Raw genomic sequence first — 25111 nt, forward strand, 5'->3', positions numbered from 1 at the left:
GGCTACAAGTCAACTCAGAATCTACTGCGGCTACAAGTCAACTCGGAATCTACTGCGGCTACGTCTCAACTCAGAATCTACTGCGGCTACGTCTCAACTCAGAATCTACTGCGGCTACGTCTCAACTCAGAATCTACTGCGGCTACAAGTCAACTCAGAATCTACTGCTGCTAAAAGTCAACACAGAATCTACTGCGGCTACAAGTCAACTCAGAATCTACTGCGGCTACGTCTCAACTCAGAATCTACTGCGGCTACAAGTCAACTCAGAATCTACTGTGGCTACGTCTCAACTCAGAATCTACTGCGGCTACAAGTCAACTCAGAATCTACTGCGGCTACAAGTCAACTCAAAATCTACTGTGGCTACGTCTCAACTAAGAATCTACTGCGGCTACAAGTCAACTCGGAATCTTCTGCGGCTACGTCTCAACTCAGAATCTACTGCGGCTACAAGTCAACTCAGAATCTACTGCGGCTACGTCTCAACTCAGAATCTACTGCGGCTACAAGTCAACTCAGAATCTACTGCAGCTACAAGTCAACTCAGAATACTGCGGCTAGAAGTCAACTCAGAATCTACTGCGGCTACAAGTTAACTCAGAATCTACTGCGGCTACAAGTCATCTCAGAATCTACTGCGGCTACAAGTCAACTCAGAAACTACTGCGGCTACAAGTCAACTCAGAATCTACTGCGGCTACGTCTCAACTCAGAATCTACTGCGGCTACGTCTCAACTCGGAATCTACTGCGGCTACGTCTCAACTCAGAATCTACTGCGGCTACAAGTCAACTCAGAATCTACTTCGGCTACAAGTCATCTCAGAATCTACTGCGGCTACAAGTCAACTCAGAAACTACTGCGGCTACAAGTCAACTCAGAATCTACTGCGGCTACAAGTCAACTCAGAATCTACTGCGGCTACGTCTCAACTCGGAATCTACTGCGGCTACGTCTCAACTCAGAATCTACTGCGGCTACAAGTAAACTCAGAATCTACTGCGGCTACGTCTCAACTCAGAATCTACTGCGGCTACAAGTCAACTCAGAATCTACTGCGGCTACGTCTCAACTCAGAATCTACTGCGGCTACGTCTCAACTCAGAATCAACTGCGGCTACGTCTCAACTCTGAATCAACTGCGGCTACGTCTCAACTCAGAATCTACTGCGGCTACAAGTCAACTCAGAATCTACTGCGGCTACAAGTCAACTCAGAATCTACTGCGGCTACAAGTCAACTCAGAATCTACTGCGGCTACGTCTCAACTCAGAATCTACTGCGGCTACAATTCAACTCAGAATCTACTGCGGCTACAAGTCAACTCGGAATCTACTGCGGCTACCTCTCAACTCAGAATCTACTGCGGCTACAAGTCAACTCAGAATCTACTGCGGCTACAAGTCAACTCAGAATCTACTGCGGCTACAAGTCAACTCGGAATCTACTGCGGCTACGTCTCAACTCAGAATCTACTGCGGCTACGTCTCAACTCAGAATCTACTGCGGCTACGTCTCAACTCAGAATCTACTGCGGCTACAAGTCAACTCAGAATCTACTGCGGCTACGTCTCAACTCAGAATCTACTGCGGCTACGTCTCAACTCAGAATCAACTGCGGCTACGTCTCAACTCTGAATCAACTGCGGCTACGTCTCAACTCAGAATCTACTGCGGCTACAAGTCAACTCAGAATCTACTGCGGCTACAAGTCAACTCAGAATCTACTGCGGCTACAAGTCAACTCAGAATCTACTGCGGCTACGTCTCAACTCAGAATCTACTGCGGCTACAATTCAACTCAGAATCTACTGCGGCTACAAGTCAACTCGGAATCTACTGCGGCTACCTCTCAACTCAGAATCTACTGCGGCTACAAGTCAACTCAGAATCTACTGCGGCTACAAGTCAACACAGAATCTACTGCGGCTACAAGTCAACTCAGAATCTACTGCGGCTACGTCTCAACTCAGAATCTACTGCGGCTACAAGTCAACTCAGAATCTACTGTGGCTACGTCTCAACTCAGAATCTACTGCGGCTACAAGTCAACTCAGAATCTACTGCGGCTACAAGTCAACTCAAAATCTACTGTGGCTACGTCTCAACTAAGAATCTACTGCGGCTACAAGTCAACTCGGAATCTTCTGCGGCTACGTCTCAACTCAGAATCTACTGCGGCTACAAGTCAACTCAGAATCTACTGCGGCTACGTCTCAACTCAGAATCTACTGCGGCTACAAGTCAACTCAGAATCTACTGCAGCTACAAGTCAACTCAGAATACTGCGGCTAGAAGTCAACTCAGAATCTACTGCGGCTACAAGTTAACTCAGAATCTACTGCGGCTACAAGTCATCTCAGAATCTACTGCGGCTACAAGTCAACTCAGAAACTACTGCGGCTACAAGTCAACTCAGAATCTACTGCGGCTACGTCTCAACTCAGAATCTACTGCGGCTACGTCTCAACTCGGAATCTACTGCAGCTACGTCTCAACTCAGAATCTACTGCGGCTACAAGTCAACTCAGAATCTACTTCGGCTACAAGTCAACTCAGAATCTACTGCGGCTACGTCTCAACTCAGAATCTACTGCGGCTACGTCTCAACTCGGAATCTACTGCGGCTACAAGTCAACTCAGAATCTACTGCAGCTACGTCTCAACTCAGAATCTACTGCGGCTACGTCTCAACTCAGAATCAACTGCGGCTACGTCTCAACTCTGAATCAACTGCGACTACGTCTCAACTCAGAATCTACTGCGGCTACAAGTCAACTCAGAATCTACTGCGGCTACAAGTCAACTCAGAATCTACTGCGGCTACAAGTCAACTCAGAATCTACTGCGGCTACGTCTCAACTCAGAATCTACTGCGGCTACAATTCAACTCAGAATCTACTGCGGCTACAAGTCAACTCGGAATCTACTGCGGCTACGTCTCAACTCAGAATCTACTGCGGCTATGTCTCAACTCAGAATCTACTGCGGCTACGTCTCAACTCAGAATCTACTGCGGCTACGTCTCAACTCAGAATGTACTGCGGCTACGTCTCAACTCGGAATCTACTGCGGCTACGTCTCAACTCAGAATCTACTGCGGCTACAAGTCAACTCATAATCTACTTCGGCTACAAGTCATCTCAGAATCTACTGCGGCTACAAGTCAACTCAGAAACTACTGCGGCTACAAGTCAACTCAGAATCTACTGCGGCTACGTCTCAACTCAGAATCTACTGCGGCTACGTCTCAACTCGGAATCTACTGCGACTACGTCTCAACTCAGAATCTACTGCGGCTACAAGTCAACTCAGAATCTACTGCGGCTACGTCTCAACTCAGAATCTACTGCGGCTACAAGTCAACTCAGAATCTACTGTGGCTACAAGTCAACTCAGAATCTACTGCGGCTACAAGTCAACTCAATCTACTGCGGCTACGTCTCAACTCAGAATCTACTGCGGCTACAAGTCAACTCAGAATCTACTGCGGCTACAAGTCAACTCGGAATCTACTGTGGCTACGTCTCAACTCAGAATCTACTGCGGCTACGTCTCAACTCAGAATCTACTGCGGCTACGTCTCAACTCAGAATCAACTGCGGCTACGTCTCAACTCAGAATCTACTGCGGCTACGTCTCAACTCAGAATCTACTGCGGCTACAAGTCAACTCAGAATCTACTGCGGCTACAAGTCAACTCAGAATCTACTGCGGCTACAAGTCAACTCAGAATCTACTGCGGCTACGTCTCAACTCAGAATCTACTGCGGCTACAATTCAACTCAGAATCTACTGCGGCTACAAGTCAACTCGGAATCTACTGCGGCTACCTCTCAACTCAGAATCTACTGCGGCTACAAGTCAACTCAGAATCTACTGCGGCTACAAGTCAACTCAGAATCTACTGCGGCTACAAGTCAACTCGGAATCTACTGCGGCTACGTCTCAACTCAGAATCTACTGCGGCTACGTCTCAACTCAGAATCTACTGCGGCTACGTCTCAACTCAGAATCTACTGCGGCTACAAGTCAACTCAGAATCTACTGCTGCTAAAAGTCAACACAGAATCTACTGCGGCTACAAGTCAACTCAGAATCTACTGCGGCTACGTCTCAACTCAGAATCTACTGCGGCTACAAGTCAACTCAGAATCTACTGTGGCTACGTCTCAACTCAGAATCTACTGCGGCTACAAGTCAACTCAGAATCTACTGCGGCTACAAGTCAACTCAAAATCTACTGTGGCTACGTCTCAACTAAGAATCTACTGCGGCTACAAGTCAACTCGGAATCTTCTGCGGCTACGTCTCAACTCAGAATCTACTGCGGCTACAAGTCAACTCAGAATCTACTGCGGCTACGTCTCAACTCAGAATCTACTGCGGCTACAAGTCAACTCAGAATCTACTGCAGCTACAAGTCAACTCAGAATACTGCGGCTAGAAGTCAACTCAGAATCTACTGCGGCTACAAGTTAACTCAGAATCTACTGCGGCTACAAGTCATCTCAGAATCTACTGCGGCTACAAGTCAACTCAGAAACTACTGCGGCTACAAGTCAACTCAGAATCTACTGCGGCTACGTCTCAACTCAGAATCTACTGCGGCTACGTCTCAACTCGGAATCTACTGCGGCTACGTCTCAACTCAGAATCTACTGCGGCTACAAGTCAACTCAGAATCTACTTCGGCTACAAGTCATCTCAGAATCTACTGCGGCTACAAGTCAACTCAGAAACTACTGCGGCTACAAGTCAACTCAGAATCTACTGCGGCTACAAGTCAACTCAGAATCTACTGCGGCTACGTCTCAACTCGGAATCTACTGCGGCTACGTCTCAACTCAGAATCTACTGCGGCTACAAGTAAACTCAGAATCTACTGCGGCTACGTCTCAACTCAGAATCTACTGCGGCTACAAGTCAACTCAGAATCTACTGCGGCTACGTCTCAACTCAGAATCTACTGCGGCTACGTCTCAACTCAGAATCAACTGCGGCTACGTCTCAACTCTGAATCAACTGCGGCTACGTCTCAACTCAGAATCTACTGCGGCTACAAGTCAACTCAGAATCTACTGCGGCTACAAGTCAACTCAGAATCTACTGCGGCTACAAGTCAACTCAGAATCTACTGCGGCTACGTCTCAACTCAGAATCTACTGCGGCTACAATTCAACTCAGAATCTACTGCGGCTACAAGTCAACTCGGAATCTACTGCGGCTACCTCTCAACTCAGAATCTACTGCGGCTACAAGTCAACTCAGAATCTACTGCGGCTACAAGTCAACTCAGAATCTACTGCGGCTACAAGTCAACTCGGAATCTACTGCGGCTACGTCTCAACTCAGAATCTACTGCGGCTACGTCTCAACTCAGAATCTACTGCGGCTACGTCTCAACTCAGAATCTACTGCGGCTACAAGTCAACTCAGAATCTACTGCGGCTACGTCTCAACTCAGAATCTACTGCGGCTACGTCTCAACTCAGAATCAACTGCGGCTACGTCTCAACTCTGAATCAACTGCGGCTACGTCTCAACTCAGAATCTACTGCGGCTACAAGTCAACTCAGAATCTACTGCGGCTACAAGTCAACTCAGAATCTACTGCGGCTACAAGTCAACTCAGAATCTACTGCGGCTACGTCTCAACTCAGAATCTACTGCGGCTACAATTCAACTCAGAATCTACTGCGGCTACAAGTCAACTCGGAATCTACTGCGGCTACCTCTCAACTCAGAATCTACTGCGGCTACAAGTCAACTCAGAATCTACTGCGGCTACAAGTCAACACAGAATCTACTGCGGCTACAAGTCAACTCAGAATCTACTGCGGCTACGTCTCAACTCAGAATCTACTGCGGCTACAAGTCAACTCAGAATCTACTGTGGCTACGTCTCAACTCAGAATCTACTGCGGCTACAAGTCAACTCAGAATCTACTGCGGCTACAAGTCAACTCAAAATCTACTGTGGCTACGTCTCAACTAAGAATCTACTGCGGCTACAAGTCAACTCGGAATCTTCTGCGGCTACGTCTCAACTCAGAATCTACTGCGGCTACAAGTCAACTCAGAATCTACTGCGGCTACGTCTCAACTCAGAATCTACTGCGGCTACAAGTCAACTCAGAATCTACTGCAGCTACAAGTCAACTCAGAATACTGCGGCTAGAAGTCAACTCAGAATCTACTGCGGCTACAAGTTAACTCAGAATCTACTGCGGCTACAAGTCATCTCAGAATCTACTGCGGCTACAAGTCAACTCAGAAACTACTGCGGCTACAAGTCAACTCAGAATCTACTGCGGCTACGTCTCAACTCAGAATCTACTGCGGCTACGTCTCAACTCGGAATCTACTGCAGCTACGTCTCAACTCAGAATCTACTGCGGCTACAAGTCAACTCAGAATCTACTTCGGCTACAAGTCATCTCAGAATCTACTGCGGCTACAAGTCAACTCAGAAACTACTGCGGCTACAAGTCAACTCAGAATCTACTGCGGCTACAAGTCAACTCAGAATCTACTGCGGCTACGTCTCAACTCGGAATCTACTGCGGCTACGTCTCAACTCAGAATCTACTGCGGCTACAAGTAAACTCAGAATCTACTGCGGCTACGTCTCAACTCAGAATCTACTGCGGCTACAAGTCAACTCAGAATCTACTGTGGCTACAAGTCAACTCAGAATCTACTGCGGCTACAAGTAAACTCAATCTACTGCGGCTACGTCTCAACTCAGAATCTACTGCGGCTACGTCTCAACTCAGAATCTACTGCGGCTACAAGTCAACTCGGAATCTACTGTGGCTACGTCTCAACTCAGAATCTACTGCGGCTATGTCTCAACTCAGAATCTACTGCGGCTACGTCTCAACTCAGAATCTACTGCGGCTACAAGTCAACTCAGAATCTACTGCGGCTACAAGTCAAGTAAGAATCTACTGCGGCTACAAGTCAACTCAGAATCTACTGCGGCTACGTCTCAACTCAGAATCTACTGCGGCTACGTCTCAACTCAGAATCTACTGCGGCTACAAATCAACTCGGAATCTACTGCGGCTACAAATCAACTCGGAATCTACTGCGGCTACGACTCAACTCAGAATCTACTGCGACTACAAGTCAACTCAGATTCTACTGCGGCTACGTATCAACTCGGAATCTACTGCGGCTACGTCTCAACTCAGAATCTACTGCGGCTACAAGTCAACTCAAAATCTACTGCGGCTACGTCTCAACTCGGAATCTATTGTGGCTACGTCTCAACTCAGAATCTACTGCGGCTACAAGTCAACTCAGAATCTACTGCGGCTACAAGTCAACTGAGAATCTACTGCGGCTACGTCTCAACTCAGAATCTACTGCAGCTACAAGTCAACTCAGAATCTACTGCAAGTACAAGTCAACTCAGAATCCACTGCGGCTACAATTCAACTCAGAATCTACTGCGGCTACAAGTCAACTCAGAATCTACTGCGGCTACAAGTCAACTCAGAATCTATTGCGGCTAAGTCTCAACTCAGAATCTACTGCGGCTACAAGTCAACTCAGAATCTACTGCGGCTACAAGTCAACTCAGAATCTAATGCGGCTAAGTCTCAACTCAGAATCTACTGCGGCTACAAGTCAACTCAGAATCTACTGTGGCTACGTCTCAACTCAGAATCTACTGCGGCTACGTCTCAACTCGGAATCTACTGCGGCTACGACTCAACTCAGAATCTACTGCGGCTACGTCTCAACACGGAATCTACTGCGGCTACGTCTCAACTCAGAATCTACTGCTGCTCCAAGTCAACTCAGAATCTACAGCGGCTACAAGTCAACTCAGAATCTACTGCGGCTACGTCTCAACTCACAATCTACTGCGGCTACAAGTCAACTTAGAATCTACTGCGGCTGCAAGTCAACTCAGAATCTACTGCGGTTACAAGTCAACTCAGAATCTAATGTGGCTACGTCTCAACTCGGAATCTACTGTGGCTACGTCTCAACTCAGAATCTACTGCGGCTACGTCTCAACTCGGAATGTACTGCGGCTGCAAGTCAACTCAGAATCTACTGCGGCTACGTCTCAACTCAGAATGTACTGCGGCTACAAGTCAACTCAGAATCTACTACGGCTACAAGTCAACTCGGAATCTACTGCGGCTACAAGTCAACTCAGAATCTACTGCGGCTACAAGTCAACTCAGAATCTACTGTGGCTACAATTCAACTCAGAATCTACTGCGGCTACAAGTCAACTCAGAATCTACTGCGGCTACGTCTCAACTCAGAATCTACTGCGGCTACGTCTCAACTCAGAATCTCCTGCGGCTACGTCTCAACTCGGAATCTACTGCAACTACGTCTCAACTCAGAATCTACTGCGGCTACGTTTCAACTCGAAATCTACTGCGGCTACGTCTCAACTCAGAATCTACTGCGGCTACAAGTCAACTCAGAATCTACTGCGGCTACAAGTCAACTCAGAATCTACTACGGCTACGTCTCAACTCAGAATCTACTGCGGCTACAAGTCAACTCAGTATCTACTGCGGCTACAAATCAACTCAGAATCTACTGCGGCTACAAGTCAACTCGGAATCTACTGCGGCTACGTCTCAACTCAGAATCTACTGCGGATACAAGTCAACTCAGAATCTACTGCGGCTACAAGTCAACTCAGAATCTACTGCGGCTACAAGTCAACACAGAATCTACTGCGGCTAGGTCTCAACTCAGAATCTACTGCGGCTACGTCTCAACTCAGAATCTACTGCGGCTACGTCTCAACTCGGAATCTACTGCGGCTACGTCTCAACTCAGAATCTACTGCGGCTACAAGTCAACTCAGAATCTACTGCGGCTACAAGTCAACTCAGAATCTACTGCGGCTACGTCTCAACTCGGAATCTACTGCGGCTACAAGTCAACTCAGAATCTACTGCGGCTACGTCTCAACTCGGTATCTACTGCGGCTACAAGTCAACTCAGAATCTACTGCGGCTACAAGTCAACTCAGAATCTACTGCGGCTACGTCTCAACTCGGAATCTACTGTGGCTACGTCTCAACTCAGAATCTACTGCGGCTACAAGTCAACTCAAAATCTACTGCGGCTACAAGTCAACTCAGAATCTACTGCGGCTACGTCTCAACTCGGAATCTACTGCGGCTACAAGTCAACTCAGAATCTACTGCGGCTACGTCTCAACTCGGAATCTACTGCGGCTACGTCTCAACTCAGAATCTACTGCGGCTACAAGTCAACTCAGAATCTACTGCGGCTACAAGTCAACTCAGAATCTACTGCGGCTACGTCTCAACTCGGAATCTACTGCGGCTACGTCTAAACTCAGAATCTACTGCGGCTACGTCTCAACTCAGAATCTACTGCGTCTACGTCTCAACTCGGAATCTACTGCGGCTACGTCTCAACTCAGAATCTACTGCGGCTACGTCTCAACTCAGAATCTACTGCGGCTACGTCTGAACTCGGAATCTACTGCGGCTACGTCTCAACTCGGAATCTACTGCGGCTACAAGTCAACTCAGAATCTACTGCGGCTACAAGTCAACTCAGAATCTACTGCGGCTACAAGTCAACTGAGAATCTACTGCGGCTACGTCTCAACTCAGAATCTACTGCAGCTACAAGTCAACTCAGAATCTACTGCAACTACAAGTCAACTCAGAATCCACTGCGGCTACAATTCAACTCAGAATCTACTGCGGCTACAAGTCAACTCAGAATCTACTGCGGCTACAAGTCAACTCAGAATCTATTGCGGCTAAGTCTCAACTCAGAATCTACTGCGGCTACAAGTCAACTCAGAATCTACTGCGGCTACAAGTCAACTCAGAATCTAATGCGGCTAAGTCTCAACTCAGAATCTACTGCGGCTACAAGTCAACTCAGAATCTACTGTGGCTACGTCTCAACTCAGAATCTACTGCGGCTACGTCTCAACTCAGAATCTACTGCGGCTACGACTCAACTCAGAATCTACTGCGGCTACGTCTCAACACGGAATCTACTGCGGCTACGTCTCAACTCAGAATCTACTGCTGCTCCAAGTCAACTCAGAATCTACAGCGGCTACAAGTCAACTCAGAATCTACTGCGGCTACGTCTCAACTCACAATCTACTGCGGCTACAAGTCAACTCAGAATCTACGGCGGCTGCAAGTCAACTCAGAATCTACTGCGGTTACAAGTCAACTCAGAATCTAATGTGGCTACGTCTCAACTCGGAATCTACTGTGGCTACGTCTCAACTCAGAATCTACTGCGGCTACGTCTCAACTCGGAATGTACTGCGGCTGCAAGTCAACTCAGAATCTACTGCGGCTACGTCTCAACTCAGAATGTACTGCGGCTACAAGTCAACTCAGAATCTACTGCGGCTACAAGTCAACTCGGAATCTACTGCGGCTACAAGTCAACTCAGAATCTACTGCGGCTACAAGTCAACTCAGAATCTACTGTGGCTACAATTCAACTCAGAATCTACTGCGGCTACAAGTCAACTCAGAATCTACTGCGGCTACGTCTCAACTCAGAATCTACTGCGGCTACGTCTCAACTCAGAATCTACTGCGGCTACGTCTCAACTCGGAATCTACTGCAACTACGTCTCAACTCAGAATCTACTGCGGCTACGTTTCAACTCGAAATCTACTGCGGCTACGTCTCAACTCAGAATCTACTGCGGCTACAAGTCAACTCAGAATCTACTGCGGCTACAAGTCAACTCAGAATCTACTGCGGCTACGTCTCAACTCAGAATCTACTGCGGCTACAAGTCAACTCAGTATCTACTGCGGCTACAAGTCAACTCAGAATCTACTGCGGCTACAAGTCAACTCGGAATCTACTGCGGCTACGTCTCAACTCAGAATCTACTGCGGATACAAGTCAACTCAGAATCTACTGCGGCTACAAGTCAACTCAGAATCTACTGCGGCTACGTCTCATATCGGAATCTACTGCGGCTAGGTCTCAACTCAGAATCTACTGCGGCTACGTCTCAACTTAGAATCTACTGCGGCTACGTCTCAACTCGGAATCTACTGCGGCTACGTCTCAACTCAGAATCTACTGCGGCTACAAGTCAACTCAGAATCTACTGCGGCTACAAGTCAACTCAGAATCTACTGCGGCTACGTCTCAACTCGGAATCTACTGCGGCTACAAGTCAACTCAGAATCTACTGCGGCTACGTCTCAACTCGGTATCTACTGCGGCTACAAGTCAACTCAGAATCTACTGCGGCTACAAGTCAACTCAGAATCTACTGCGGCTACGTCTCAACTCGGAATCTACTGTGGCTACGTCTCAACTCAGAATCTACTACGGCTACAAGTCAACTCAAAATCTACTGCGGCTACAAGTCAACTCAGAATCTACTGCGGCTACGTCTCAACTCGGAATCTACTGCGGCTACAAGTCAACTCAGAATCTACTGCGGCTACAAGTCAACTCAGAATCTACTGCGGCTACGTCTCAACTCGGAATCTACTGCGGCTACGTCTAAACTCAGAATCTACTGCGGCTACGTCTCAACTCAGAATCTACTGCGTCTACGTCTCAACTCGGAATCTACTGCGGCTACGTCTCAACTCAGAATCTACTGCGGCTACGTCTCAACTCAGAATCTACTGCGGCTACGTCTGAACTCGGAATCTACTGCGGCTACGTCTCAACTCAGAATCTACTGCGGCTACGTCTCAACTCGGAATCTACTGCGGCTACAAGTCAACTCAGAATCTACTGCGGCTACGTCTCAACTCAGAATCTACTGCGGCTACAAGTCAACTCAGAATATACTGCGGCTACAAGTCAACTCAGAATCTACTGCGGCTACAAGTCAACTCAGAATTTACTGCGGCTACAAGTCAACTCAGAATCTACTGCGGCTACGTCTCAACTCGGAATCTACTGTGGCTACGTCTCAACTTAGAATCTACTGCGGCTACAATCAACTCAAAATCTACTGCGGCTACAAGTCAACTCAGAATCTACTGCGGCTACGTCTCAACTCGGAATCTACTGCGGCTACAAGTCAACTCAGAATCTACTGCGGCTACAAGTCAACTCAGAATCTACTGCGGCTACGTCTCAACTCGGAATCTACTGCGGCTACATCTCAACTCAGAATCTACTGCGGCTACGTCTCAACTCAGAATCTACTGCGGCTACGTCTCAACTCGGAATCTACTGCGGCTACGTCTCAACTCAGAATCTACTGCGGCTACGTCTCAACTCAGAATCTACTGCGGCTACGTCTGAACTCGGAATCTACTGCGGCTACGTCTCAACTCAGAATCTACTGCGGCTACGTCGCAACTCGGAATCTACTGCGGCTACAAGTCAACTCAGAATCTACTGCGGCTACGTCTCAACTCAGAATCTACTGCGGCTACGTCTCAACTCAGAATCTACTGCGGCTACAAGTCAACTCAGAATCTACTGCGGCTACAAGTCAACTCAGAATCTACTGCGGCTACGTCTCAACTCGGAATCTACTGCGGCTACGTCTCAACTCAGAATCTACTGCGGCTACAAGTCAACTCGGAATCTACTGTGGCTACAAATCAACTCGGAATCTACTGCGGCTACGACTCAACTCAGAATCTACTGCGGCTACAAGTCAACTCAGAATCTACTGCGGCTACGTCACAACTCGGAATCTACTGCGGCTACGTCTCAACTCAGAATCTACTGCGGCTACAAGTCAACTCAAAATCTACTGCGGCTACGTCTCAACTCGGAATCTACTGCGGCTACAAGACAACTCAGAATCTACTGCGGCTACAAGTCAACTCAGAATCTACTGCTGCTACAAGTCAACTCAGAATCTACTGCGGCTACGTCTCAACTCAGAATCTACTGCAGCTACAAGTCAACTCAGAATCTACTGCAACTACAAGTCAACTCAGAATCTACTGCGGCTACAATTCAACTCAGAATCTACTGCGGCTACGTCTCAACTCAGAATCTACTGCGGCTACAAGTCAACTCAGAATCTACTGCGGCTAAGTCTCAACTCAGAATCTACTGTGGCTACAAGTCAACTCAGAATCTACTGCGGCTACAAGTCAACTCAGAATCTAATGCGGCTAAGTCTCAACACAGAATATACTGCGGCTACAAGTCAACTCAGAATCTACTGCGGCTACGTCTCAACTCAGAATCTACTGCGGCTACGTCTCAACTCGGAATCTACTGCGGCTACGACTCAACTCAGAATCTACTGCGGCTACGTCTCAACACGGAATCTACTGCGGCTACGTCTCAACTCAGAATCTACTGCGGCTCCAATTCAACTCAGAATCTACTGCGGCTACGTCTCAACTCAGAATCTACTGCGGCTACGTCTCAACTCACAATCTACTGGGCTACAAGTCAACTCAGAATCTACTGCGGCTACAAGTCAACTCAGAATCTACTGCGGCTACAAGTCAACTCAGAATCTAATGTGGCTACGTCTCAACTCGGAATCTACTGTGGCTATGTCTCAACTCAGAATCTACTGCGGCTACAAGTCAACTCAGAATCTACTGCGGCTACAAGTCAACACAGAATCTACTGCGGCTACGTCTCAACTCAGAATCTACTGCGGCTACGTCTCAACTCAGAATCTACTGCGGCTACGTCTCAACTCAGAATCTACTGCGGCTACAAGTCAACTCAGAATCTACTGCGGCTACAAGTCAACTCAAAATCTACTGTGGCTACGTCTCAACTAAGAATCTACTGCGGCTACAAGTCAACTCGGAATCTACTGCGGCTACGTCTCAACTCAGAATCTACTGCGGCTACAAGTCAACTCAGAATCTACTGCGGCTACAAGTCAACTCAGAATCTACTGCGGCTACGTCTCAACTCAGAATCTACTGCGGCTGCAAGTCAACTCAGAATCTACTGCAGCTACAAGTCAACTCAGAATACTGCGGCTAGAAGTCAACTCAGAATCTACTGCGGCTACGAGTCAACTCAGAATCTACTGCGGCTACGTCTCAACTCAGAATGTACTGCGGCTACGTCTCAACTCGGAATCTACTGCGGCTACGTCTCAACTCAGAATCTACTGCGGCTACAAGTCAACTCATAATCTACTTCGGCTACAAGTCATCTCAGAATCTACTGCGGCTACAAGTCAACTCAGAAACTACTGCGGCTACAAGTCAACTCAGAATCTACTGCGGCTACGTCTCAACTCAGAATCTACTGCGGATACAAGTCAACTCAGAATCTACTGCGGCTACAAGTCAACTCAGAATCTACTGCGGCTACGTCTCATATCGGAATCTACTGCGGCTAGGTCTCAACTCAGAATCTACTGCGGCTACGTCTCAACTCAGAATCTACTGCGGCTACGTCTCAACTCGGAATCTACTGCGGCTACGTCTCAACTCAGAATCTACTGCGGCTACAAGTCAACTCAGAATCTACTGCGGCTACAAGTCAACTCAGAATCTACTGCGGCTACGTCTCAACTCGGAATCTACTGCGGCTACAAGTCAACTCAGAATCTACTGCGGCTACGTCTCAACTCGGTATCTACTGCGGCTACAAGTCAACTCAGAATCTACTGCGGCTACAAGTCAACTCAGAATCTACTGCGGCTACGTCTCAACTCGGAATCTACTGTGGCTACGTCTCAACTCAGAATCTACTGCGGCTACAAGTCAACTCAAAATCTACTGCGGCTACAAGTCAACTCAGAATCTACTGCGGCTACGTCTCAACTCGGAATCTACTGCGGCTACAAGTCAACTCAGAATCTACTGCGGCTACAAGTCAACTCAGAATCTACTGCGGCTACGTCTCAACTCGGAATCTACTGCGGCTACGTCTAAACTCAGAATCTACTGCGGCTACGTCTCAACTCAGAATCTACTGCGTCTACGTCTCAACTCGGAATCTACTGCGGCTACGTCTCAAGTCGGAATCTACTGCGGCTACGTCTCAACTCAGAATCTACTGCGGCTACAAGTCAACTCAGAATCTACTGCGGCTACGTCTCAACTCAGAATCTACTGCGGCTACAAGTCAACTCAGAATCTACTGCGGCTACAAGTCAACTCAGAATCTACTGCGGCTACAAGTCAACTCAGAATCTACTGCGGCTACGTCTCAACTCAGAATGTACTGCGGCTACAAGTCAACTCAGAATCTACTGCGGCTAAAAGTCAACTCGGAATCTACTGCGGCTACAAGTAAACTCAGAATCTACTGCGGCTACAAGACAACTCAGAATCCACTGCGGCTACAAGTCAACTCAGAATCTACTGCGGCTACGTCTCAACTCAGAATCTACTGCGGCTACGTCTCAACTCGGAATCTACTGCGGCTACAAGTCAACTCAGAATCTACTGCGGCTACGTCTCAACTCAGAATCTACTGCGGCTACGTCTCAACTCAGAATCAACTGCGGCTACGTCTCAACTCTGAATCAACTGCGGCTACGTCTCAACTCAGAATCTACTGCGGCTACAAGTCAACTCAGAATCTACTGCGGCTACAAGTCAACTCAGAATCTACTGCGGCTACAAGTCAACTCAGAATCTACTGCGGCTACGTCTCAACTCAGAATCTACTGCGGCTACAATTCAACTCAGAATCTACTGCGGCTACAAGTCAACTCAGAATCTACTGCGGCTACAAGTCAACTCGGAATCTACTGCGGCTATGTCTCAACTCAGAATCTACTGCGGCTACGTCTCAACTCAGAATCTACTGCGGCTACGTCTCAACTCAGAATGTACTGCGGCTACGTCTCAACTCGGAATCTACTGCGGCTACGTCTCAACTCAGAATCTACTGCGGCTACAAGTCAACTCATAATCTACTTCGGCTACAAGTCATCTCAGAATCTACTGCGGCTACAAGTCAACTCAGAAACTACTGCGGCTACAAGTCAACTCAGAATCTACTGCGGCTACGTCTCAACTCAGAATCTACTGCGGCTACGTCTCAACTCGGAATCTACTGCGACTACGTCTCAACTCAGAATCTACTGCGGCTACAAGTCAACTCAGAATCTACTGCGGCTACGTCTCAACTCAGAATCTACTGCGGCTACAAGTCAACTCAGAATCTACTGTGGCTACAAGTCAACTCAGAATCTACTGCGGCTACAAGTCAACTCAATCTACTGCGGCTACGTCTCAACTCAGAATCTACTGCGGCTACAAGTCAACTCAGAATCTACTGCGGCTACAAGTCAACTCGGAATCTACTGTGGCTACGTCTCAACTCAGAATCTACTGCGGCTACGTCTAAACTCAGAATCTACTGCGGCTACGTCTCAACTCAGAATCAACTGCGGCTACGTCTCAACTCTGAATCAACTGCGGCTACGTCTCAACTCAGAATCTACTGCGGCTACAAGTCAACTCAGAATCTACTGCGGCTACAAGTCAACTCAGAATCTACTGCGGCTACGTCTCAACTCAGAATCTACTGCGGCTACAATTCAACTCAGAATCTACTGCGGCTACAAGTCAACTCGGAATCTACTGCGGCTACCTCTCAACTCAGAATCTACTTCGGCTACAAGTCAACTCAGAATCTACTGCGGCTACAAGTCAACTCAGAATCTACTGCGGCTACAAGTCAACTCGGAATCTACTGCGGCTACGTCTCAACTCAGAATCTACTGCGGCTACGTCTCAACTCAGAATCTACTGCGGCTACGTCTCAACTCAGAATCTACTGCGGCTACAAGTCAACTCAGAATCTACTGCGGCTACAAGTCAACACAGAATCTACTGCGGCTACAAGTCAACTCAGAATCTACTGCAGCTACGTCTCAACTCAGAATCTACTGCGGCTACAAGTCAACTCAGAATCTACTGTGGCTACGTCTCAACTCAGAATCTACTGCGGCTACAAGTCAACTCAGAATCTACTGCGGCTACAAGTCAACTCAGAATCTACTGCGGCTACAAGTCAACTCAAAATCTACTGTGGCTACGTCTCAACTAAGAATCTACTGCGGCTACAAGTCAACTCGGAATCTTCTGCGGCTACGTCTCAACTCAGAATCTACTGCGGCTACAAGTCAACTCAGAATCTACTGCGGCTACGTCTCAACTCAGAATCTACTGCGGCTACAAGTCAACTCAGAATCTACTGCAGCTACAAGTCAACTCAGAATACTGCGGCTAGAAGTCAACTCAGAATCTACTGCGGCTACATGTTAACTCAGAATCTACTGCGGCTACAAGTCATCTCAGAATCTACTGCGGCTACAAGTCAACTCAGAAACTACTGCGGCTACAAGTCAACTCAGAATCTACTGCGGCTACGTCTCAACTCAGAATCTACTGCGGCTACGTCTCAACTCGGAATCTACTGCGGCTACGTCTCAACTCAGAATCTACTGCGGCTACAAGTCAACTCAGAATCTACTTCGGCTACAAGTCATCTCAGAATCTACTGCGGCTACAAGTCAACTCAGAAACTACTGCGGCTACAAGTCAACTCAGAATCTACTGCGGCTACGTCTCAACTCAGAATCTACTGCGGCTACGTCTCAACTCGGAATCTACTGCGGCTACGTCTCAACTCAGAATCTACTGCGGCTACAAGTCAACTCAGAATCTACTGCGGCTACGTCTCAACTCAGAATCTACTGCGGCTACAAGTCAACTCAGAATCTACTGTGGCTACAAGTCAACTCAGAATCTACTGCGGCTAAAAGTAAACTCAATCTACTGCGGCTACGTCTCAACTCAGAATCTACTGCGGCTACGTCTCAACTCAGAATCTACTGCGGCTACAAGTCAACTCGGAATCTACTGTGGCTACGTCTCAACTCAGAATCTACTGCGGCTATGTCTCAACTCAGAATCTACTGCGGCTACGTCTCAACTCAGAATCTACTGCGGCTACAAGTCAACTCAGAATCTACTGCGGCTACAAGTCAAGTAAGAATCTACTGCGGCTACAAGTCAACTCAGAATCTACTGCGGCTACGTCTCAACTCAGAATCTACTGCGGCTACGTCTCAACTCAGAATCTACTGCGGCTACAAATCAACTCGGAATCTACTGCGGCTACAAATCAACTCGGAATCTACTGCGGCTACGACTCAACTCAGAATCTACTGCGACTACAAGTCAACTCAGATTCTACTGCGGCTACGTATCAACTCGGAATCTACTGCGGCTACGTCTCAACTCAGAATCTACTGCGGCTACAAGTCAACTCAAAATCTACTGCGGCTACGTCTCAACTCGGAATCTACTGCGGCTACAAGTCAACTCAGAATCTACTGCGGCTACAAGTCAACTCAGAATCTACTGCGGCTACAAGTCAACTGAGAATCTACTGCGGCTACGTCTCAACTCAGAATCTACTGCAGCTACAAGTCAACTCAGAATCTACTGCAACTACAAGTCAACTCAGAATCCACTGCGGCTACAATTCAACTCAGAATCTACTGCGGCTACAAGTCAACTCAGAATCTACTGCGGCTACAAGTCAACTCAGAATCTATTGCGGCTAAGTCTCAACTCAGAATCTACTGCGGCTACAAGTCAACTCAGAATCTACTGCGGCTACAAGTCAACTCAGAATCTAATGCGGCTAAGTCTCAACTCAGAATCTACTGCGGCTACAAGTCAACTCAGAATCTACTGTGGCTACGTCTCAACTCAGAATCTACTGCGGCTACGTCTCAACTCGGAATCTACTGCGGCTACGACTCAACTCAGAATCTACTGCGGCTACGTCTCAACACGGAATCTACCGCGGCTACGTCTCAACTCAGAATCTACTGCTGCTCCAAGTCAACTCAGAATCTACAGCGGCTACAAGTCAACTCAGAATCTACTGCGGCTACGTCTCAACTCACAATCTACTGCGGCTACAAGTCAACTCAGAATCTACTGCGGCTGCAAGTCAACTCAGAATCTACTGCGGTTACAAGTCAACTCAGAATCTAATGTGGCTACGTCTCAACTCGGAATCTACTGTGGCTACGTCTCAACTCAGAATCTACTGCGGCTACGTCTCAACTCGGAATGTACTGCGGCTGCAAGTCAACTCAGAATCTACTGCGGCTACGTCTCAACTCAGAATGTACTGCGGCTACAAGTCAACTCAGAATCTACTGCGGCTACAAGTCAACTCGGAATCTACTGCGGCTACAAGTCAACTCAGAATCTACTGCGGCTACAAGTCAACTCAGAATCTACTGTGGCTACAATTCAACTCAGAATCTACTGCGGCTACAAGTCAACTCAGAATCTACTGCGGCTACGTCTCAACTCAGAATCTACTGCGGCTACGTCTCAACTCAGAATCTACTGCGGCTACGTCTCAACTCGGAATCTACTGCAACTACGTCTCAACTCAGAATCTACTGCGGCTACGTTTCAACTCGAAATCTACTGCGGCTACGTCTCAACTCAGAATCTACTGCGGCTACAAGTCAACTCAGAATCTACTGCGGCTACAAGTCAACTCAGAATCTACTGCGGCTACGTCTCAACTCAGAATCTACTGCGGCTACAAGTCAACTCAGTATCTACTGCGGCTACAAATCAACTCAGAATCTACTGCGGCTACAAGTCAACTCGGAATCTACTGCGGCTACGTCTCAACTCAGAATCTACTGCGGATACAAGTCAACTCAGAATCTACTGCGGCTACAAGTCAACTCAGAATCTACTGCGGCTACGTCTCATATCGGAATCTACTGCGGCTAGGTCTCAACTCAGAATCTACTGCGGCTACGTCTCAACTCAGAATCTACTGCGGCTACGTCTCAACTCGGAATCTACTGCGGCTACGTCTCAACTCAGAATCTACTGCGGCTACAAGTCAACTCAGAATCTACTGCGGCTACAAGTCAACTCAGAATCTACTGCGGCTACGTCTCAACTCGGAATCTACTGCGGCTACAAGTCAACTCAGAATCTACTGCGGCTACGTCTCAACTCGGTATCTACTGCGGCTACAAGTCAACTCAGAATCTACTGCGGCTACAAGTCAACTCAGAATCTACTGCGGCTACGTCTCAACTCGGAATCTACTGTGGCTACGTCTCAACTCAGAATCTACTGCGGCTACAAGTCAACTCAAAATCTACTGCGGCTACAAGTCAACTCAGAATCTACTGCGGCTACGTCTCAACTCGGAATCTACTGCGGCTACAAGTCAACTCAGAATCTACTGCGGCTACAAGTCAACTCAGAATCTACTGCGGCTACGTCTCAACTCGGAATCTACTGCGGCTACGTCTAAACTCAGAATCTACTGCGGCTACGTCTCAACTCAGAATCTACTGCGTCTACGTCTCAACTCGGAATCTACTGCGGCTACGTCTCAACTCAGAATCTACTGCGGCTACGTCTCAACTCAGAATCTACTGCGGCTACGTCTGAACTCGGAATCTACTGCGGCTACGTCTCAACTCGGAATCTACTGCGGCTACAAGTCAACTCAGAATCTACTGCGGCTACAAGTCAACTCAGAATCTACTGCGGCTACAAGTCAACTGAGAATCTACTGCGGCTACGTCTCAACTCAGAATCTACTGCAGCTACAAGTCAACTCAGAATCTACTGCAACTACAAGTCAACTCAGAATCCACTGCGGCTACAATTCAACTCAGAATCTACTGCGGCTACAAGTCAACTCAGAATCTACTGCGGCTACAAGTCAACTCAGAATCTATTGCGGCTAAGTCTCAACTCAGAATCTACTGCGGCTACAAGTCAACTCAGAATCTACTGCGGCTACAAGTCAACTCAGAATCTAATGCGGCTAAGTCTCAACTCAGAATCTACTGCGGCTACAAGTCAACTCAGAATCTACTGTGGCTACGTCTCAACTCAGAATCTACTGCGGCTACGTCTCAACTCGGAATCTACTGCGGCTACGACTCAACTCAGAATCTACTGCGGCTACGTCTCAACACGGAATCTACTGCGGCTACGTCTCAACTCAGAATCTACTGCTGCTCCAAGTCAACTCAGAATCTACAGCGGCTACAAGTCAACTCAGAATCTACTGCGGCTACGTCTCAACTCACAATCTACTGCGGCTACAAGTCAACTCAGAATCTACTGCGGCTGCAAGTCAACTCAGAATCTACTGCGGTTACAAGTCAACTCAGAATCTAATGTGGCTACGTCTCAACTCGGAATCTACTGTGGCTACGTCTCAACTCAGAATCTACTGCGGCTACGTCTCAACTCGGAATGTACTGCGGCTGCAAGTCAACTCAGAATCTACTGCGGCTACGTCTCAACTCAGAATGTACTGCGGCTACAAGTCAACTCAGAATCTACTGCGGCTACAAGTCAACTCGGAATCTACTGCGGCTACAAGTCAACTCAGAATCTACTGCGGCTACAAGTCAACTCAGAATCTACTGTGGCTACAATTCAACTCAGAATCTACTGCGGCTACAAGTCAACTCAGAATCTACTGCGGCTACGTCTCAACTCAGAATCTACTGCGGCTACGTCTCAACTCAGAATCTACTGCGGCTACAAGTCAACTCAGAATCTACTGCGGCTACAAGTCAACTCAGAATCTACTGCGGCTACAAGTCAACTCGGAATCTACTGCGGCTACAAGTCAACTCAGAATCTACTGCGGCTACAAGTCAACTCAGAATCTACTGTGGCTACAATTCAACTCAGAATCTACTGCGGCTACAAGTCAACTCAGAATCTACTGCGGCTACGTCTCAACTCAGAATCTACTGCGGCTACGTCTCAACTCAGAATCTACTGCGGCTACGTCTCAACTCGGAATCTACTGCAACTACGTCTCAACTCAGAATCTACTGCGGCTACGTTTCAACTCGAAATCTACTGCGGCTACGTCTCAACTCAGAATCTACTGCGGCTACAAGTCAACTCAGAATCTACTGCGGCTACAAGTCAACTCAGAATCTACTGCGGCTACGTCTCAACTCAGAATCTACTGCGGCTACAAGTCAACTCAGTATCTACTGCGGCTACAAGTCAACTCAGAATCTACTGCGGCTACAAGTCAACTCGGAATCTACTGCGGCTACGTCTCAACTCAGAATCTACTGCGGATACAAGTCAACTCAGAATCTACTGCGGCTACAAGTCAACTCAGAATCTACTGCGGCTACGTCTCATATCGGAATCTACTGCGGCTAGGTCTCAACTCAGAATCTACTGCGGCTACGTCTCAACTTAGAATCTACTGCGGCTACGTCTCAACTCGGAATCTACTGCGGCTACGTCTCAACTCAGAATCTACTGCGGCTACAAGTCAACTCAGAATCTACTGCGGCTACAAGTCAACTCAGAATCTACTGCGGCTACGTCTCAACTCGGAATCTACTGCGGCTACAAGTCAACTCAGAATCTACTGCAACTACATCTCAACTCGGTATCTACTGCGGCTACAAGTCAACTCAGAATCTACTGCGGCTACAAGTCAACTCAGAATCTACTGCGGCTACGTCTCAACTCGGAATCTACTGTGGCTACGTCTCAACTCAGAATCTACTGCGGCTACAAGTCAACTCAAAATCTACTGCGGCTACAAGTCAACTCAGAATCTACTGCGGCTACGTCTCAACTCGGAATCTACTGCGGCTACAAGTCAACTCAGAATCTACTGCGGCTACAAGTCAACTCAGAATCTACTGCGGCTACGTCTCAACTCGGAATCTACTGCGGCTACGTCTAAACTCAGAATCTACTGCGGCTACGTCTCAACTCAGAATCTACTGCGTCTACGTCTCAACTCGGAATCTACTGCGGCTACGTCTCAACTCAGAATCTACTGCGGCTACGTCTCAACTCAGAATCTACTGCGGCTACGTCTGAACTCGGAATCTACTGCGGCTACGTCTCAACTCAGAATCTACTGCGGCTACGTCTCAACTCGGAATCTACTGCGGCTACAAGTCAACTCAGAATCTACTGCGGCTACGTCTCAACTCAGAATCTACTGCGGCTACAAGTCAACTCAGAATATACTGCGGCTACGTCTCAACTCAGAATCTACTGCGGCTACAAGTCAACTCAGAATTTACTGCGGCTGCAAGTCAACTCAGAATCTACTGCGGCTACGTCTCAACTCGGAATCTACTGTGGCTACGTCTCAACTTAGAATCTACTGCGGCTACAATCAACTCAAAATCTACTGCGGCTACAAGTCAACTCAGAATCTACTGCGGCTACGTCTCAACTCGGAATCTACTGCGGCTACAAGTCAACTCAGAATCTACTGCGGCTACAAGTCAACTCAGAATCTACTGCGGCTACGTCTCAACTCGGAATCTACTGCGGCTACATCTCAACTCAGAATCTACTGCGGCTACGTCTCAACTCAGAATCTACTGCGGCTACGTCTCAACTCGGAATCTACTGCGGCTACGTCTCAACTCAGAATCTACTGCGGCTACGTCTCAACTCAGAATCTACTGCGGCTACGTCTGAACTCAAAATCTACTGCGGCTACGTCTCAACTCAGAATCTACTGCGGCTACGTCGCAACTCGGAATCTACTGCGGCTACGTCTCAACTCAGAATCTACTGCGGCTACGTCTCAACTCAGAATCTACTGCGGCTACGTCTCAACTCAGAATCTACTGCGGCTACAAGTCAACTCAGAATCTACTGCGGCTACAAGTCAACTCAGAATCTACTGCGGCTACGTCTCAACTCGGAATCTACTGCGGCTACGTCTCAACTCAGAATCTACTGCGGCTACAAGTCAACTCGGAATCTACTGTGGCTACAAATCAACTCGGAATCTACTGCGGCTACGACTCAACTCAGAATCTACTGCGGCTACAAGTCAACTCAGAATCTACTGCGGCTACGTCACAACTCGGAATCTACTGCGGCTACGTCTCAACTCAGAATCTACTGCGGCTACAAGTCAACTCAAAATCTACTGCGGCTACGTCTCAACTCGGAATCTACTGCGGCTACAAGACAACTCAGAATCTACTGCGGCTACAAGTCAACTCAGAATCTACTGCGGCTACGTCTCAACTCAGAATCTACTGCAGCTACAAGTCAACTCAGAATCTACTGCAACTACAAGTCAACTCAGAATCTACTGCGACTACAATTCAACTCAGAATCTACTGCGGCTACGTCTCAACTCAGAATCTACTGCGGCTACAAGTCAACTCAGAATCTACTGCGGCTAAGTCTCAACTCAGAATCTACTGTGGCTACAAGTCAACTCAGAATCTACTGCGGCTACAAGTCAACTCAGAATCTAATGCGGCTAAGTCTCAACACAGAATATACTGCGGCTACAAGTCAACTCAGAATCTACTGCGGCTACGTCTCAACTCAGAATCTACTGCGGCTACGTCTCAACTCGGAATCTACTGCGGCTACGACTCAACTCAGAATCTACTGCGGCTACGTCTCAACACGGAATCTACTGCGGCTACGTCTCAACTCAGAATCTACTGCGGCTCCAATTCAACTCAGAATCTACTGCGGCTACGTCTCAACTCAGAATCTACTGCGGCTACGTCTCAACTCACAATCTACTGGGCTACAAGTCAACTCAGAATCTACTGCGGCTACAAGTCAACTCAGAATCTACTGCGGCTACAAGTCAACTCAGAATCTAATGTGGCTACGTCTCAACTCGGAATCTACTGTGGCTATGTCTCAACTCAGAATCTACTGCAGCTACAAGTCAACTCAAAATCTACTGCAACTACAAGTCAACTCAGAATCTACTGAGGCTACAATTCAACTCAGAACCTACTGCGGCTACAAGTCAACTCAGAATCTACTGCGGCTACAAATCAACTCGGAATCTAATGCGGCTAAGTCTCAACTCAGAATCTACTGCGGCTAGAATTCAACTCAGAATCTACTGCGGCTACAAGTCAACTCAGAATCTACTGCAGCTACAAGTCAACTCGGAATCTAATGCGGCTATGTCTCCACTCAGAATCTACTGCGGCTACAAGTCAACTCAGAATCTACTGCGGCTACAAGTCAACTCAGAATCTACTGCGGCTAAAAGTCAACTAAGAATCTACTGCGGCTACAAGTCAACTCAGAATCTACTGCGGCTACAAGTCAACTCAGAATCTAATGTGGCTACGTCTCAACTCGGA

Source organism: Coturnix japonica, chromosome 20 (assembly GCF_054131305.1).
Source record: "Coturnix japonica strain WE chromosome 20, WE-NBRP24, whole genome shotgun sequence".
NCBI classification, from domain to species: domain Eukaryota; kingdom Metazoa; phylum Chordata; class Aves; order Galliformes; family Phasianidae; genus Coturnix; species Coturnix japonica.